We start from the raw sequence: 17,423 nt of genomic DNA, 5'->3' as shown, positions 1-17,423 counted from the left end.
GCAGATGCATTGCGTTCTGAACAAGGATTTTCTCTTTCTCCTGACTACACCTCCCCCTCTCCCCCCCCCTCCCTCCCCCTCTCCCTCCCCCTCCCTCCCCCTCTCCCTGCTCTCTAATCCTGAGCAAAAACGCAATGAATCCGTTGAACAGGAGATTGTTATCTCCCCAGTGAAACCTGAGCTTCAATTCGCACCGCACATGTGTGAAACCAGGCTGAGTCATATTATCATTTTTTTTTTTTAATAAATTGTTGTTTATAACATGGGAAAGTAGCTTTCTTCTTTGGCAAACTAACTTTGGGAACTTTGGGGGGGGTTGGCGCTCCTGCGCCCCTTATGGACCAATCATCTGCTGCAAACTCCAGGTAAGAAAGTGTAACAGCCCCAGCCTGGGCTCAAGCCAGGCCACGGTCCAAACGCATTTCACTTTGCCCCCCGAGCTTAATCTTGGGGATACCCCCCCAAAGTCAATGTGGCTCATATGGACGTTTTCTTCCCTGTAAATCGTCTGAAAAGCGATCCACCACAAATGGCTTTCAGAGCTGCAGAAATGTTGGCTGTCTGTCTATGCACAGCCCAAGAGAGAATTTAACCCCAATCAATAACATTTCCTATAAGCTGTATCACAGTGAAGCGGCATTAAAGCAAAAAACAAAAATCATTAGATGAGGTGGCTGCATTTGTTTTCTTTAGGCTATTTTTGCTCTGTTTTCACATGGTGATCTGGCCGCTAACACACCTCCTGTATTAGAGTGCCTCTGCTCTGGATGGGTGGGGGGAGCATTAGATGTACTAGCAGATTTAAACACACCAGCAAATTGAAGCTAAACTCCAGCTACTACTTTACAGAAAACATTGTTTTTTGGGATGACGGTTTTCCATAAATAAATAAAAGCTGATCATTGTAAGCACCCCTGTCAGTGGTAAATTGTTTATCTCATCCCTTTAACTGGATACATCTGCAGGACGGCTTGTTCTTTTGAAAAACAGACTTACTGGCTGGATGACTAAATGAAAATAAAAGAAAGAAAAGCCTAAAAAAGAAAACAAACATAGCCATCAGATAGAAGAATGTGTAACTTGCAATATAATAAAATGTTTTTCTTTTGGGTTTAATACTGCTTTAATGTTGTTTTCACGCTCTAAGGCAGTGTTTCTGAACCTGGGGGTTGAATGATGATTTGCCAGGGGTCACAGAATCCTGGGCTGTTCCTGAAGCCCGCACCAGTCTCCCAGTCTTTACACGGCTGCCCTGCTGGGCTGTTCCTGGAGCCCGCGGCCTCCCATTTAGCCTCTTTGCAGTCGCCCATTCAGTTCACAGCATGGCTGAGGGGGGAGGACTAGAGGTCAGCTGACTGGTGAGCAGTGTTAATGTTGATTTAGTTTTAGTCTTAGGACTAAAATGGCATTTTAGGTTTTAGTGCCATTTTAGTCTTCTGCAATTGTTTTAATCGTAGTTAGTCGACTAAATCTCCAGTATATTTTATTCGACTAAAATGTCCTACATTTTAGTCGATTAAAATCTCCAGTACATTTTATAGTCGACTAAAACTAATTTTAGCCATCTAAAAGCTAATGGGTGTAATTAAATTGTAATGCATTAGTTAACATTTCTCTACAATTTCCAAACTCATTATATACTACTGGAGTGAAAAATGGAATGTCTTATTATCTATGGTATTGAGGTATGAACATGTAGTACAGACCAGTGCTAATTTTGAAGTAAAATTTCAATTTAGTTTTAGTCTTTTGACTAAAATAGCATTTTAGTCCCATTTTAGTCTTTTGACTAAAATGCCATTTTAGTTTTAGTCGTATTTTAGTCGATTAAAATAGTATTCATTTAGTCGACTAAAATGTTTTAGCCGTTTTTTAGTCGACGAAATTAACACTGCTGATGAGGAATGTGAAGTGGGAGGGGCTGGAGGAGACCCTATCTCCTGATTTCGGCAGAGGTGTCACTGCTACGAGACACCACAAAGTCGGAGACACAGTGAATCTGGAGACACAGCGAGTAACACTACCTGTGATTAGAGATGCCATTAAAAGTCCCAACTACAGTTCTCAGATCAGCAGATGACCTTGATCAAGAGCACCTTAGTTGGCTGATCAGAACTCCCCCCAGCACAAAAACACACAAATCTCTGTTCTGTCAAGGGAGAGGAGACATAGTTTGTTCCTACTAAGTAGGAACAGCGATATGTCTCCTCCCCAAGACAGACAAATCCCCATACAGTTAGAAACAAACACAGTTAACCCCTCGATCACCCCTAGTGTTAACCCCTTCCCTACCAGTGACATTTACACAGTAATCAGTGTATTTTTATAGCACTGATCGCTGTATAAATGTCAATGGTCCATAAAATGTGTCAAAAGTGTCTGATCTGTCCACCGCAATGTCGCAAGTACCACTAAAAATCGCAGATCACCACCATTACTAGTAAAAAAAAAAAAACAAATACTAATAATACCATAAATTATTCCCATAGTTTGTAGACGCTATAACTTTTGCGAAACCAATTAATATACGCTTATTGTGATTTTTTTTTACCAAAAATATGTAGAATATTATATATATTGGCCTAAACTGATGAAATTTGTTTAAAAACATTTTTGGGGATATTTATTAGCAAAAAGTAAAAAAAAACGTTTTTTTCTCCAAAATTGTTGCTTTTTTTTGTTTATAGCGCAAAAAATAAAAAAACGCAGAGGTGATCAAATACCACCAAAAGAAAGCTCTATTTGTGGGAAAAAAGGACGCAAATTTTGTTTGAGTACAGCATTGCATGACCGCGCAATTGTCAGTTAAAGCGACGCAGTGCCAAATTGTAAAAAGTGCTCTCGTCAGGAAGGGGGTAAAATCTTCCAGGGCTGAAGCGGTTAATATTATTGCTTCACAGGTTTTGAGAGGGGTGGTGGGGTTGTCAGTGGGAATATTTATGTTTTCATCCAAACATGGTCTGCAGGAGATAGGATTTGAAACATAGATAAAGCATGCTATATGACTCCCTGCTGATTTTGTGCACAACTGAGCCAGGGCTTGACAAATTTGCTTTGAATCTAGGAGCCAGCTAAAAAAGAAGTTAGGAGCCAGTTTTGTTTTTTTTATTAACCACTTGCCTACCGGCACTTTCACCCCCTGCCTGCCCAGTCCATTTTCAGCTTTCAGTGCTGTCACACTTTGAATGACAAATGCGTGGTCATGCAACACTACCCATATGAAAAAAAAAAAAAAATCTGTTATAAAAATTTAGCAAGTAAGTAATTTTTCTTCTTCACTAATGGGCACTGATCGAGGCTGCACTGATGGGCATTGATCGAGGCTGCACTGATGGGCACTGATCGAGGCTGCACTGATGGGCACTGATCGGGGCCGCACTGATGGGCACTGATCGGGGCCGCACTGATGGGCACTGATCGGGGCCGCACTGATGGGCACTGATCGGGGCCGCACTGGCTCTTGTCTGTCCAGGGGGTAGCAGGCTCCAGGGGCTGCTCAGACCCGACTCTAAGTCCGTCCGGGGGAAACCGGAGGGTCCCATGTGAGGGGGTGACTGGCTCAGGGCCACTGCCGAGCCAGTCCAGAGCTGTTGGTTCCTGCTCTGAGGTGAGGTGTCCCCTCGGACAGCTGGGCCTGGACCCGCACCCAGTGATACTGCAGGAGGAGCTCCAGGGGCCCCAAAAGTCTAAACCGTCATGGTGTCACTGAGCCACACAGGGGACACTTAACACCAGGGGCCCCGCTCCTGTCAGCTCCACTCCTCCCCTGACCCGCCCCTTCTACTTCCCTACATTCCCGCATCTCCCCTAACCCGCTCTTCACAATCCTGCCCCTCTCCTCCTTTAACCCGCCCTCGCAGCGCCGCCCCAAACCCCCCCCCCGCCTTGTACATACACAGTGACACCTGCGGGTCGCCCTCCAAAGACTGGCGCCTGTTCAGTGACCGCCCAGCAGCCCCCACCCTACAGCCACCGGGGCTGACAAAAGCCCAGGAAGCAATTTCTAGTCGCCATGGCGACCTGGCGCCTGGGGATTGTGAAGCCCTGAACTGAGCTATGTTTACTATAATCATGTGGTGACCCATCACAAACAGTTCTGTTTCAAAGTAACATTCATCAGTTAGCTGTCTATGTGAAATAGCAAGAAACATCCACAATTATGGGAGAGTTTTTGCCAGCAAGCACTGTATAACATAACTGATATTTAACACCCAACTCCAGCAATATCCAAAATTCACCCTTGTAGTGGGGTCTCCATGCACTGCAAGGGTTAAAGCAGCATAAAACCCAAAAGCAAACATTTATTCTATCGGAGCTTATCAATTCTTAGATGTGATGGCTGCATTTGTTTCCTTTTTTAGGCTCTTACTTCTGTTTTCATCTGGTGATCCAAAAAGCAAGTCTGTTTTTCACAGCACAAACTCTTCAACAGAATGTATCAGTTTACATTGACAAACCTCTTGACACAGGCAGGGGTGATTAAAGGGTTACTAAACCCAGGACCCTGGATTCACTATATCTGGTCTCCCACAGTACACAGAAAATGGAAATGCAATTATATTAGTAAATATAAACTGCTAAATACCTTTTCTCATCAGCAGTAAATAGCAGCCTTGTAACTTTTATCAGAGTCCAGCAGAGCACTGGCACTGGATAAAGCCTGTAGGAGGAGATTTCATTCTCCTCTGTCTTATGAGGTTGCAGGACCTTGACCCTCCGTCTCGACATGGCTGGACAGTGCTGATTGGCCCTGTGTTGATCACATGCACTCTCCCAAGAAAAAACAAAAACTCTTTAGGAATACACACCAAACTGAGCATGTGGAGTTTGCCCCCAAGGCTCTGTACTTTCAGGAGATGGATTGGAGACAGTGGAAGAAGGGGAGGATCACAGAAGACAGGATCAAACAGCCTTTTTACACAATGCAGAGGATTAACTCCTTAGGTTCCACAGTGAGTATAACAAGCATGCTTTACTGCATACATAGACTGATTTTACTGTTGTGGGTTTAGGAACACATTAAAAAGATTAGCTTTTATATATTCAGGCAAAACCTTTATGCCAAAAGGGAAAAAAAAGTTTGCTGTAACTGAATATAAAGTGAGCTGGAGTTTGGCTTAAATTTGTTTAGTATATGTAAATTTAAATCTAATACAGTTAACACTCCTCATGCCCCTCCCCAAGATTGACAATGCTGCGTTCTGTTGTGCCTCCAGTGCACATTCCTCCAGAGTATTGCCTCACTAATATAAGAGGTGTGTTACTGGCCAAATCACTCGGGGGAAAACCCCAAGCAAAGAAAACTGATGCAGGCACCACATCTTATGATTGGCAAACTGCAATATATTACATTTTTGGTTCGGGTGTTAATACCGCTTTAAATGCTTATTGTCCAGAGAGGACAGTACAGGCTGTGCTTCTTTCCTCTCCCCCCTCTCCCGCCACCTCTAGGGTCTCCTCTACCCCAATATACAATATTACATAAAATATAGGGACTGTACACTGTATTGTACATGGAGGAGGCTGGAAAGTGACTGCAGCCAGTCTCAGCTTACAGAACATCTTTGTGGGACCGGTACCAACACTAAGGAATGCTGAAGTGAGGATGAAAGGGGAACTCACATAATTTGTAATAAAAACAAACATCTTTGCCATTCTGAAGCTTCCCTCCAACCACTTTGCATATTATTTTATATATACTGCGATTCTGTACTTCCCAAATATGCTGCAGAAATCTCCCTCCGCTGAGTCTGGCTGCAACCGTTTTAACTGTGGGCAGCTGAAGCTGCTGCCTGTTCACTTCCTGGATTTACACAGACACACACTTCCAGCTCTGCAGCTCTCATTGGCCTTCTTATGATGTCATAAGCCTAGGCCAATGACCAGACATTGGCTGTAGAAGGTATTTATTGACAGATTTTTTAAGTGTTCTTGCATAGCAAGACCACTTACTGTTATCTCACATATATATATATTATTATTCTTATTATAGCCAAATTTACCACTCTAACTCCTCCCACAGTTTTTACACTACATAGACAAGTAATATACCGAAACGTGCAGATTGTTCCCGATTGGTGTGCTATTACTTTGTGGAACGTTTCACCGGATGGTTCACGAAATATCGTTGTTTTTGCGGCGAAATTGGTCCCACAGGAATGAATGGGGAAATGTTCAAAACTAGAGTGGGAGGTGACAAAAGCTGAAAAATCAGGACATGATTTCTAAACTGCCGCCACTCCCTTATTTTCAAGCCCACCTACACAAATCTTATATCAAAACGTTCAGCTATCCCTGCTGCCACTAAACATGTCCACGGCTAAGCCATAGTCCTGATAGTTTTCATAATATGACCATTTGTTTGCAGCTCACACAGTCCATTGACATTCATTGAAACGCCACTCTAGCCACTTCAAATTTGAAGGGCAATATCTAAACTGCGACCGTGCCTTCATTTTTAATATTTCAGAGACATACTATGCATCAAAATCTAGGTCTGGGTCCTGTGAGTCTCGCTGTAGGATTTATAGTTTTTAAAATATGACCGTTTGAAGTACTGCATAGTTATTACAGCTATCATGATCCTGTGTATTGAGCAGTGGTTGTGAAGCATAAACAGGGCATGAGCGTTGCTAGGAAACAGTGTTTGTAAACACAAGATGCTGAGACCCCCCAAATGCATGTGGAGTAGGCGTGTTTCTAGTCTCTCCCAGACCTCCCACAGTCCCCTGGGAGCTAGTCTCAGGCTTCCCAGCATGCATTGTGCAACAGCGTCATCACAACATCTCGGTGAATGCTGGGAGCACAGCATTCACCGCATCCAGGAAATACATGCTTGTGGGCTTCAAATGCCCACAATGAAGATGGAAACCGCCTTCAGTGAATTTTATAAGTTATTCTTTACAACGAAATCGGACACAGGCGGACTTATTACACAGAACATGTGAGTAGATAATCATGAGAAGAAAAGTTTGTGAATGAACTCCAAAAAAAAAAAAAAAAAAAAACGATAGATAGGTGGACCCCCGCTTTAATACTTTAGCTTATATCTGTGTACTTTCTGTAATACGGTTTTGTTTTTCCTATGAACAAAAATTTAATAAAAATTACAATTAAAAAAAAAAAAAAAAAAAGAAAAAAAAGAAACATTTAACCCTTGAAGTGGAAGGGCGTGCACTGCAAGGGTACATTTTTTTTTTGTTTTAATATTCCTGGAGTTGGGCTTTGACTCTGTATAAATCGGACCTTACATATGTGCACTATGAAAAAGGTCAGATGAAAAAATACTACCCTGCCAGGGGAGCTTTTTCCTTTGTACGTCAATTAGCTTTTCTACTTCAGAAAGTCCCCATACCGACATCTGCATTCCTGTCAAGATCAAATGTAATACCTTTAGGGCAACCGCCAGCAGACAGATCGCATAGACATGACATCTGCTCAATCGCATTCCAGTCACCGAGTGGCTAGCACCAAGACAAACACCGCTCCAACTCCTAAAACATTAGAGATCAAGATCAGGAGATCCTGTTCCCTTATAGCAGGTTAAACAGTAAAGTGCTGTCTAACCTGTCCCTCTATAAGATGTAAAAAAACCTGCCTGTTCCTGTGTCCCTCTCTGTGTGCTGATCATAGCAATCATGGCTGCCGACCCCCAATTATTGTGGTCAGTTTAAGTGCCTCCATCACGTGAATGGCCAGTACAGCAGTCACATGACCTCCCCGGTTGACATCAGGATGGAGATCTCGGCCCCTTCCGCTGTAGCCCGTAAATTGGTCATGTGACCGGCCTAATGAGAATTTTTTTTTTTTTTTAAAGGTTACAACCCCTTTAAGCCCTGTACAAGCGGGCTGAATGTTGAGAGACATCAACCAGTTCAATAATAACTGTCTGACTTTGGCCCGTCTGTATGCCTGCCGGATCAGCCGGCTTCTGATGCACAAGCATGCTGGAAAACCAGAAGATGACTGGCTCCCGATCAGCTCTCTCAACCAATAGCTGAGAGCGCTGACTGGAGTTTTCTGTCCCCCTGTCAGTTCAGCGGGGAAGATCGCTTTACTAACATCGGATTGTTAGTACAGCAGCTCCAACCGAAGTGGAGTTGTTGTTTTTTTCCGTTCACCCCACTGGGTTGAACGAAAAAAAAAAAGCTCATAGTGTGTACCAGGCTAGACGAGCACTGAGGTCACAACCTTCATGTGTCAAATGATTGCTAAAAAAAAAAAAAAAAAAAAAGGAGAGGGCAAACCAGCCCTGCGCATTACCCAAGTGGTATCTTTAATAATACAATAAAATTAGATATACTCACATACAACTCAGTGGTAAAAACTTTTAGGAGTCCACAGTAAACACAAAGCAACCAGGTCACCAAGACTAATCCCAGCAAGCCAGAGGACCTTCCAGATGGCTTCAAGGGGAGATGACCTCTTCCTCAGAGCCAATCAATTGAGATTGGTCCAGGTTCTGAGCAGTACATTGACAGCTTAGTCCTGCTCTATATCAGGACCACTGGCAGCACAGAGCACCAGTTGTCAAAGTGACAGTGGAGCCCTGCTGATTATACCTGCAGAGCCACTCTCTCCTGGTGTAATCCTGGAGGGCTCAGCTCTTCACATATGACTAAGGGCTGTGGTTATAACACCGCACCTTCACTGATGCCTCCCCATTGCCCTGCATATATTTTAGCATAAATCACAATTTAAACATTTTTTCCATTTTTTTTTTTTTTATGCTGTCACATGATCACAAAGCTCCATCTCCTCTGTGGGTCTGAATAACACAGAGCTGTGATGTCAACCGCAACCGTCAGCATCCATAGCACTGGCCATCGTCAGAGCGGGGTCCACATACAAAAAATGCATTTAGGCTAGGTTCACACTGTCACATCGCATGTGATTCGCTCCGCATTCCTGTGCAAATCAAATGCGATTCTGTGCAGTACAATTGGAGCCCATAATTTTGTATGGCTCAAATCACACCGCATCCGCACAAAGAAGGTACAGGCACCTTTTTTTTTTGTGCCGCACTGGAATCGGGTCGCATGGGTGTCCAAACCAATACGATCCGATTCAGGCAAATGCACTGCATTCTGCTACTTGCTTTTGTGGGTGTCATTAACTTTTAAATGACACTCGCAGCAGATCACATGAACACAGTGCGATTGCTATGCAGAGCGATGCAATGCAGGAAGCACAGCAATTTCGGTGCGTTTCCCGCATAGTATCAGTGTGAACCAGGGCTCACGCTGCAATTTATGCTAAAATGTATGTGAGACAATTGGCAGCAACTGAGCATTTAAACAGTGGGGTATCATATAGCCTTATTTTCTAGGTTTGGTCCCCAATCGTGCCGTATTAGCATCGATCACAGAACTTTATTGAAATGTCAAGTGACATTTTATTACAGTTCAATTCACTGCAGTGATGTGGTGGTTTGCCTTGCAACCCGATGCACTGAAAAAAGTACTGCATGCATGTACTAATAACATAAGAAACAAGGCATTTAGTCTATGCATCAGGGCTGTGATGTAAGAAGCTGCAAGCATAGTTCCTTCTGGTGTAAATGACCCTGCAATGTTATGCGTCAATTAAATTATAAAATATCTGATTTTTAAATACAATTTACCCTAACTTCACCCTCTTGCCTAATGCTAGGTTCACACCTATTCTTTTTTTGCGGGCCGCGTTTGTGGGGACACACCGGCCTATCAAATGAATGAGCTGCCATGCCTGCATTTCAGCAAAAAAAGTGCATGCACCTTTTCAACTGCAGCAAAATCGCTTGGTCATTTTGAGCCTGCCATTTCCCTGTGGTTCCCACACAAGCACATTTTACATGCGTGGTGGTGGCAGCCCCACGCGTCTTGGCAGAGCAGTGCATTTTCACTGCAGGTGGTTGCAGGTATGGGAAACGCTGTGATTCCCGAACCCGCAGAGGTGTGAACCAAGCCTAAGTCCCCGTTCACACCGGTGCGACTTTTCATGTGATTTGACAGGTCCAAAAAGCAAGACAAGTCTCACCCTATTGTCGGCAATGGAATTGTTCTAATCGGTGCAATGCTGGCTTTGTAGTGCCGCACCAATTTGAAAAAGTAGCTCCTGCACTACTTTTGGTGATTTCAGGTGTGACTTGCATAGACAGACATCTGTACATTAAGTCGCACTGACATGCAGCTTTGAAATGGTGCAATTTCAAGTGAAGTCGCACAATTTCAAACCCACATTCAGCCCACGTTCACATTGGGCTGATTTGGCATGCAATTTGACATGTCAAATCGGCAGCTACTGCCATCAATAGCACCATCCGAATTGGTGCGGCGCCACAATGATTACCAAAAGTAGTTCCTGTACTACTTTTGGCGACTTCAGGGTCGATTTGAATAGACATCTCTGTAGGAACCCGCACAGATGTCTGTCGGACTGCATTGCCGGTTTGAACTTGCACGTTTTCAAACAGCCCTCAATGTGAACCTGGGCTCAGTGTGAACGGGGGTTTAGGTTTTTTTTACTGAAACTGGAGTGCAAAAGCTGGGGCAGTTGTGCATAGTAACCAATCAGCTTGCAGTTTTTTTTTTTTTATGGTCAAAGCTGAAATTGGAAGCTGATTGACTACCATGCACAGTTGCACCAGATTTTGCACTCTCCAGTTTTAATAGGTCAAGCTCATTGTGTTCTTTTAAATGTATATAAAAGTGTCTGTAGAGTTTGTGTGTCTAGCACTGCAATACAATTGCTTTGTACCATAAAAAATAGATTTAATGGCTGTATAAAAAGGGACTTGTTGCAGAATATAACTAGCATTTTCGATGAGTTATAGCAGCCTTTCTCAACCTTTTCAAAACAGAGGAACCCTTGAAATAACTTTCCGGTCTCAAGGAACCTCTGCTAAACATTGCGATATCTACAACTCATGACACATTAGTGTGATGGTCAGTGGGAAGAATGCTCCTTATACTTGTGGACAGTGGGAAGAATTACCTCCTTATAGATAGCTAAAATGATCAATGGTGTCAGTGGGAACCTCTTTGAGAAATTGCTCAAAGAGCCCCATAGCAACCTCTGGAGGAACCCTAAAGTCCAACGGAACCATGGCTGAGAAACCCTGAACTATAAACTGCTTTAGATCCAAGATGAAATACATTTTGGTGACAATGATGTTAATAAACTGATGACTTTGTTTTACGATGCCGGTTATGAATTATTTCACACTGGTTAAGGCCGGCCATACACAGTTCAAATCTCAGCTGGTTCAGCAGGAACCGACCGAGATTCTTACCATTAATGAGCAGGTTGAATGTACCAAGTTGATAAACTAGGTACAACCAGCCTTCCGGATTCGCTTCTGATTTTCACAAGCTGCTAGCGATAATCATTGTCTTCTCCTGGCTGGGAGAAGACAATTGCTTGGCCTTCAGCACTGTGTATTGATGGGGGAACACGTGGTTGCAAGAAAGAAATTCACACCATATGGGCTGCCCTAACAAGGCTGCATCACCTTTCCTGATCCCATTTAAATACGATGGGGCGTGGACAGCTACTGCTATTCCTCACTCTACATTGGCCCAGCCACTGCCTATTCGGATGTGTAAGCTCTATCTGCCTCAGCTCAGGAGATCCACTTACAGCAGTGGTTCTCAACTCCAGTCCTCAGGACCCACCAACAGGTCAGGTTTGCAAGATAGCTGAAATACATCACAGGTGATATAATTTGCTGCTCAGGGATTGCAGTATTCTAGTCTGCAACTCCCCAAGGTAATACTTAAAATCTGGCCTGTTGGTGGGTCCCGAGGACTGGAGTTGAGAACCACTGACTTACAGGATATCTGGTAAAAACAGGCATCAGTGAAAATATCCGAGTTCGCCGCTGTATGGCGTGTGTTCCACGGAGGTGGAAATTGTGTCAATGGTTAACGTGAACCAGAAGTGCGTCCAACGCCTGTTTTTTGCCAAATATCCTGTAAGTAGCGCCTTTAATGCGCTTGATAACTTATTTTAGCTGTATTTCACTATGAGCTTTTTCTTTTTTTTTTTTATTTCCCCATCTATGGAGTGTGGCGTATCCTTTCTGTTATAAAGTAACCTCTTGGAGGAGTTTTATGAGGAACCATCCTACACATCCCCAGATCAATAGATCACTGCCTTTCTGACCCCAGACTGCGAAGCTGAGAGTCCATTGTTTCTGGTGAGTGGGGTCACCAAAGAGGGAGTCACCTCACAGCTTGCAAAGTTCGGATCACCATTGCACTTTTTTTCATATAAGCACTTTATAGATTTATGCATATTATATATAATTTTGTTGCATTTTGATTTTGTATGGCACAAACACATTGATGCATATGGCACTAATCACCATGATGTGTATTGAATAATATATGCTGCCAGCGCTGTTTCATATTTTCTAGTGTGACAAATTCCTTTTCCTGCTGCTGTGAGCACCATGTCGGATGTCACAAGTCAGATGGTTAAGACGAGGATTAGAGTTGCCACCTCCCTTTAAAACCGAACACATATTAATTACTACACAGGTCCTGTGGATGATTAAGGAGGTAATTCAACTCACTTGGTGTCTTAACTGCATTAAATTAGCCTCATAAACTGTGTAATTCATATGTGTTAGTTTTGGCAGCAAATTTCAATTTAGTTTTAGTCTTAGGGCTAAAATGGCATTTTAGTTTTAGTCTTCTGCAATAGTTTTAGTCGACTAAATCTCCAGTACATTTTAGGCTCCGTTCACACCTATGCGAATTAGATGCGCGTTTCCCCGCATCTAATTCGCATAACAGTAGAATGTGACTGGCTCCCTATGGAGCCGATTCACATATATCTGGGGCGGCTGCGGAACGCACTGCACAAAAACGTTGTGCGACTTTGGCTCCGTTTCAGGGCCGAATTCAGGCATAGAATCGGCCCTGGTCGACTAAAACTCATTTTAGTCGTCTGAAATCGAACGGGAGTAATTCAATTGTAATGCATTAGCTAACATTTCTCTACAATTTCCAAACTCATTATATACTGCTGGAGTGAAAAATGTCATATGTTAGTACCGTATTTATCGGCGTACAACACGCACTTTTTTCCCCTTAAAATCAGGGGAAAATAGCGGGTGCATGTTATACGCCGATCCCCCATTGACTGTGAGCGGAGGAGCGAGCGCCACCATTCATACATAGCTGAGTGTACTCGGCTAGGTTCGGCTAGCTCCGCTCACAGTCACGCCCAGTCCCGCCTTAAGATGGACATAACACAGGGACTGGGCGTGACTGTGAGCGGAGCTAGACGAACCTAGCCGAGTACACTCGGCTATGTATGAATGTCGGTGGCGCTCAGCTCCACCCACAGGTCTACGAGAGGAGCCGAAAGCAGCCGACAGCCACAGGACCGGCTCTGTGTCTCTCGGCGGCGCCATTTTTAAAAACTGCAGTGACACTGGGCAAGGCTGCAAATGACACTGATAAAGTTGCATTGATGGGCATTTAAATGTAAGTTTTTTTTTTTCCTTAAAATTCCCTCCTAAACTTGGGGTGCGTGTTATACGCCGATAAATATGGTATTTAAGGTCTTGGGGTATGAACATGCATTAAAGGCCAGTGTTAATGTTGAAGTCAAATTTCAATTTAGTTTTAGTCTTTTGACTAAAATGCCATTTTAATTTTTTGACTAAAATGCCGTTTTAGTCGTATTTTAGTCATCTCAATTGTTTTAGCTTTAGTCGTATTTTTGTCGACTAAAATAGTATTCATTTAGTCAACTAAATTAACACCGATACATATGTGTTCGGGTTTAAAGGGATGAGGTGGTAACCCCAATGAGGATCCGACTTCAATGATATTGAATGAAAACGGACCAAAGTAGTGCAGGAACCTTTTCTAAAGTCGGACCCGACTTGTATTGGACCAGTTAAGACGGCTCTCATAGGGAACCACTATACACGTTATGCGTGCCCAAAGTCGGAGCGCATGTCACACCAGTGTGAACCAGGGCCTTAGTGCCTGCATGCTGCTGCAAACCCCAGAGCCGTACACCTGCTCTTCATTCCAGGTCAGCAGAAATCCCCACTGTACGGATCTCTCCTTCCAGTCGCAGTGCATTTCACAGGCAGGTGGTGTTATATCACCCCCTCCCACCCGATTTAACCCTATAATGCCGCGATGCAGTTGCAACTGAACAAGCGGTGCCACTTGTAAAACTCTGCAGCCCAAGTTAAAAATGTGGCTGCGGCATATGAACGATCCTGTCTGGCTGTTATTTTACAGATCAGGTTTTTACCACCCCCCCTTCCGACTGCTTGAGAGACAGACCCATTTCATGAGCAGTTGTACCGTATATTCCTAGAGCCAGGCGTTTTTTGTTTTTTTGTATATGTTTACGTAATTGCATACCTTCCCAGGTCCAAAATTAAGTTGGCCCTGCGCGCCAGGTCCAGTTTCTCATGTAGCCCCTGTGAAAATAAGCTGCCCCCCCCCCCATGATCTGCTAGGCAGGGGATTGTGTATGTAATATATGGCAGCTGGAAGCTACACAAAGTGCCTGTAAGGCTTTAAATTGTTATTACTGTCCCAATAATCCTCTGCTGTCATCATGTCACCTGCAGCTCACACACTCCAACAATCATCCAGTGATTGGAGAGCAATCATCTAATGGTGGGAATTCAGGAGTTCAACATTGGAGTCAGCCAGCTCCCTCCCTGCTCACCTAGATTGTCCGATGAAGAGTTGTCATGGTGAGAAGAAGGGTGCCCGGTGATGCCCGCTCTGAGTGGTGTTCTCAGGCCCCTTGATGACCAGTGTGATCCATTCCCTCCTGCAATCATCCGCACCGCTCCACGTTCAACAATGACAAGTGCACAACACAGTGCAGACCCTCTTCCTTGCCGACAATGGAAGGCGGACTGCCATTGGCTAAGCTGTACCGGCCTACAGCGCACAGCTTGTACTACGGGTCCTGATTGGCCGCTCTCTCTGTCCCCCTCCCAGCGCCCCTAGGCTTCCTGTCAATAGCTGCAGCTGGGGGATATAGAGGGCTCTCTATGTATATAGTGTCCGCCTCCTGATAGGCAGATACTGCACACTCTGCGCACACTATGGAATTTACATTAGTTCTGCTGATTGCACAGACAGCAAAGACAGCACTGCCTGGAAACAATATCCGCCACTTACTGCCTGTCCGTACATTATTCATGTGATGACAGCGATATGGAAGGGATGAATGATGTGCTTTACCCTCCACACTCATCCGTCACAATGTCATAAAACAGCTTGGCTGTCAGCAAAATAAAATATAATGTATACAAATGAAAATATATAATAAAAAAAAAAAAATATATATATATATATATATATATATATATATATATATATATATTATATTCATCTTAAAAGGAGTTCCTCTTGCTTGTAAGCTTATTAAAAGTCAGCAGCTATAAAGAGTGTAGCTGCTGACTTTTAATTAACAGAGACTCCCCTGTTCCACGGTCCAAAGCCTCACGCCAACCCCCCCCCCCCCCCCCCCCCACCGCCTCTCCGTGGCTCCGTCATTGCAACTGTGGGCACCTGGCTGTGGCAGCTTATGGTGCAAGTCACGCTGCGCTCTCTTAGTGGCCAGGCAATCTTCCAGGACCTGTGACGTGCCCCAGAAGCAGTGGCGTCTCCAGCTTTCATATTTGGGGGGGGGACAGGGACAAAAGTAGGGGGGCAACTATAAAATGCAATTATATATATCCTTGAGCCCTTTACTACGATCCCACAATGGGCCCTTTCACATGTTCTGCAGTGAGCTCCCTTCCTACTGTATTGGGGCCCCCCAGGGTGGCAGAAAACAAGAGATATGTCACCAACATACCAAGAAAATATAAGGGTCCAGAGCAGTGGGAGAACAATCAGGGTTGCAAAGGTTGTCTTGCCACCAGGCCCTGGTGTTCTGCCACTGAGGGGTTCCCCAGCCTCCTCTTGCTGTCCTGCCTCTGCTATTGATAGTGCTGGTCTGGCATCTCTTGGAATTTATAGGCTGGTTCTCCTGTCCTAAGGACAGGAGAAATCAGTCTGTTTTTTAAGTAACTGAGAGTCCTGATGGAGTCCTTCCTGCAACTCGCTCTTCTCCCTGCCAATGAGGATGCAGGATAAGGAGCAGATCGGGCGGCTGTGGTTGTGTGAGTGCTCGCATTATGCAGTGTCAGCGAGCAGAGGGAGAGGGGAGGAATCACCCGCAGGAGCTGACTGGGGACGCTCTACCTCTCAATAAAGACTGTGTTACTCCAGCGGCTGCCCGAGTAAGATGTGGCGCATGCGCTATGAATGCAAACAAAAAGACATTGCCTTTTTGTAAAAAAAAAAAAAAAATGTATTTTAATTGGGGGGGGGGGGGGGGGCACATGGTGGGGCACAGCATAATGGGGGGGTCAGTCGCCTAGGTGGTGAAAGCAGGAAGGGGGAGCTGGGTGCCTGTCAAAACTAGGTACTCACTATACCCCCCCCCCCCAAAAAAAAATGACATGCCAAATGTGGCATGTAAGGGTGCGGGGAATGCTTAAAGCAGAAGTTCCACTTTTGGGTGGAACTCCGCTTTAATGCATAGAACGCATTAAGATAAAAAACCTTCTGACTTTAGAATCACTTTAAGTGACTTTGATCATGGTAGTTTGCCAGACAGGCTGGTCTAAGTATTTAAAAAACTGCTGATATTCAGGGATTTTTACTCACAACTATCTCTAGGGTTTACAGAGAATGGTCCGAAAAAGAGAAAATATCCAGTGAGTGGCAGTTGTGTGGAAGAAAATGCCTTGTTGATATCAAAGGAGAATGGGCAGACTGGTTTGAGATGATAGAAAGGCAACTGTAACCCAAATAACCACTGCTTACAACCAAGGTATGCAGAATACCATCTCTGAACGCACAACACATTGACCACACTGGGTGCCACTCCTGTCAGCTAAGAACAGAAAACTGAGGCTACAATTCACACAGGCTCAACAAAATGGGAAAATAGAAGATTGGATAAAAGTTGCCTGGTCTGATGAGTCTCGATTTCAGCTGCGACATTCAGACGGTAAGGTCAGAATTTGGCGTAAACAACATGAAAGCATGGATCCATCCTGCCTTGTATCAACTGTTCAGGCTGGTGGTGTAATGGTGTGGGGGATATTTTCTTGGCACACTTTGGGCCCCTCAGTACCAACTGAACATCGTTTAAACGTCCTGGCCTACCTGAGTATTGTTGCTGACCATGTCCATCCCTTTATGACTACAGTGTACCCATCTTCTGATGGCTCCTTCCAGCAGGATAATGCACCATGTCACAAAGCTCAAATCATCTCACCACTGGTTTTTTTGAACATGACAATGCAGACATTCCAACCTGCAAAAACTAATTTCAGGGAGGTGGGCGTGGCTTAAACCATGCTACATATTGTGCTTGGCTTAAAGGGGTTGTAA

General features: G+C 44.2%; 1 protein-coding gene across 1 annotated transcript in view; it reads right to left on the bottom strand.

Moving 5' to 3' along the window:
- Window positions 1-14,910, bottom strand: part of CCDC126 (coiled-coil domain containing 126) — an 83,523-nt gene extending 68,613 nt beyond the window's left edge. Inside the window, exon 1 of the mRNA XM_073630103.1 lies at window positions 14,689-14,910. The gene's annotated coding sequence lies outside the window, so the exon portion shown is untranslated. The remainder of the gene's footprint in view (window positions 1-14,688) is intronic.
- Between the last annotated feature and the right edge of the window lie 2,513 nt (window positions 14,911-17,423).

This window comes from Aquarana catesbeiana, linkage group LG05 (genome assembly GCF_042186555.1).
Source record: "Aquarana catesbeiana isolate 2022-GZ linkage group LG05, ASM4218655v1, whole genome shotgun sequence".
NCBI lineage: Eukaryota > Metazoa > Chordata > Amphibia > Anura > Ranidae > Aquarana > Aquarana catesbeiana.
The sequence above is the reverse complement of the archived record's forward strand: the minus strand, read 5'-3'. Positions and strand labels throughout refer to the sequence as shown.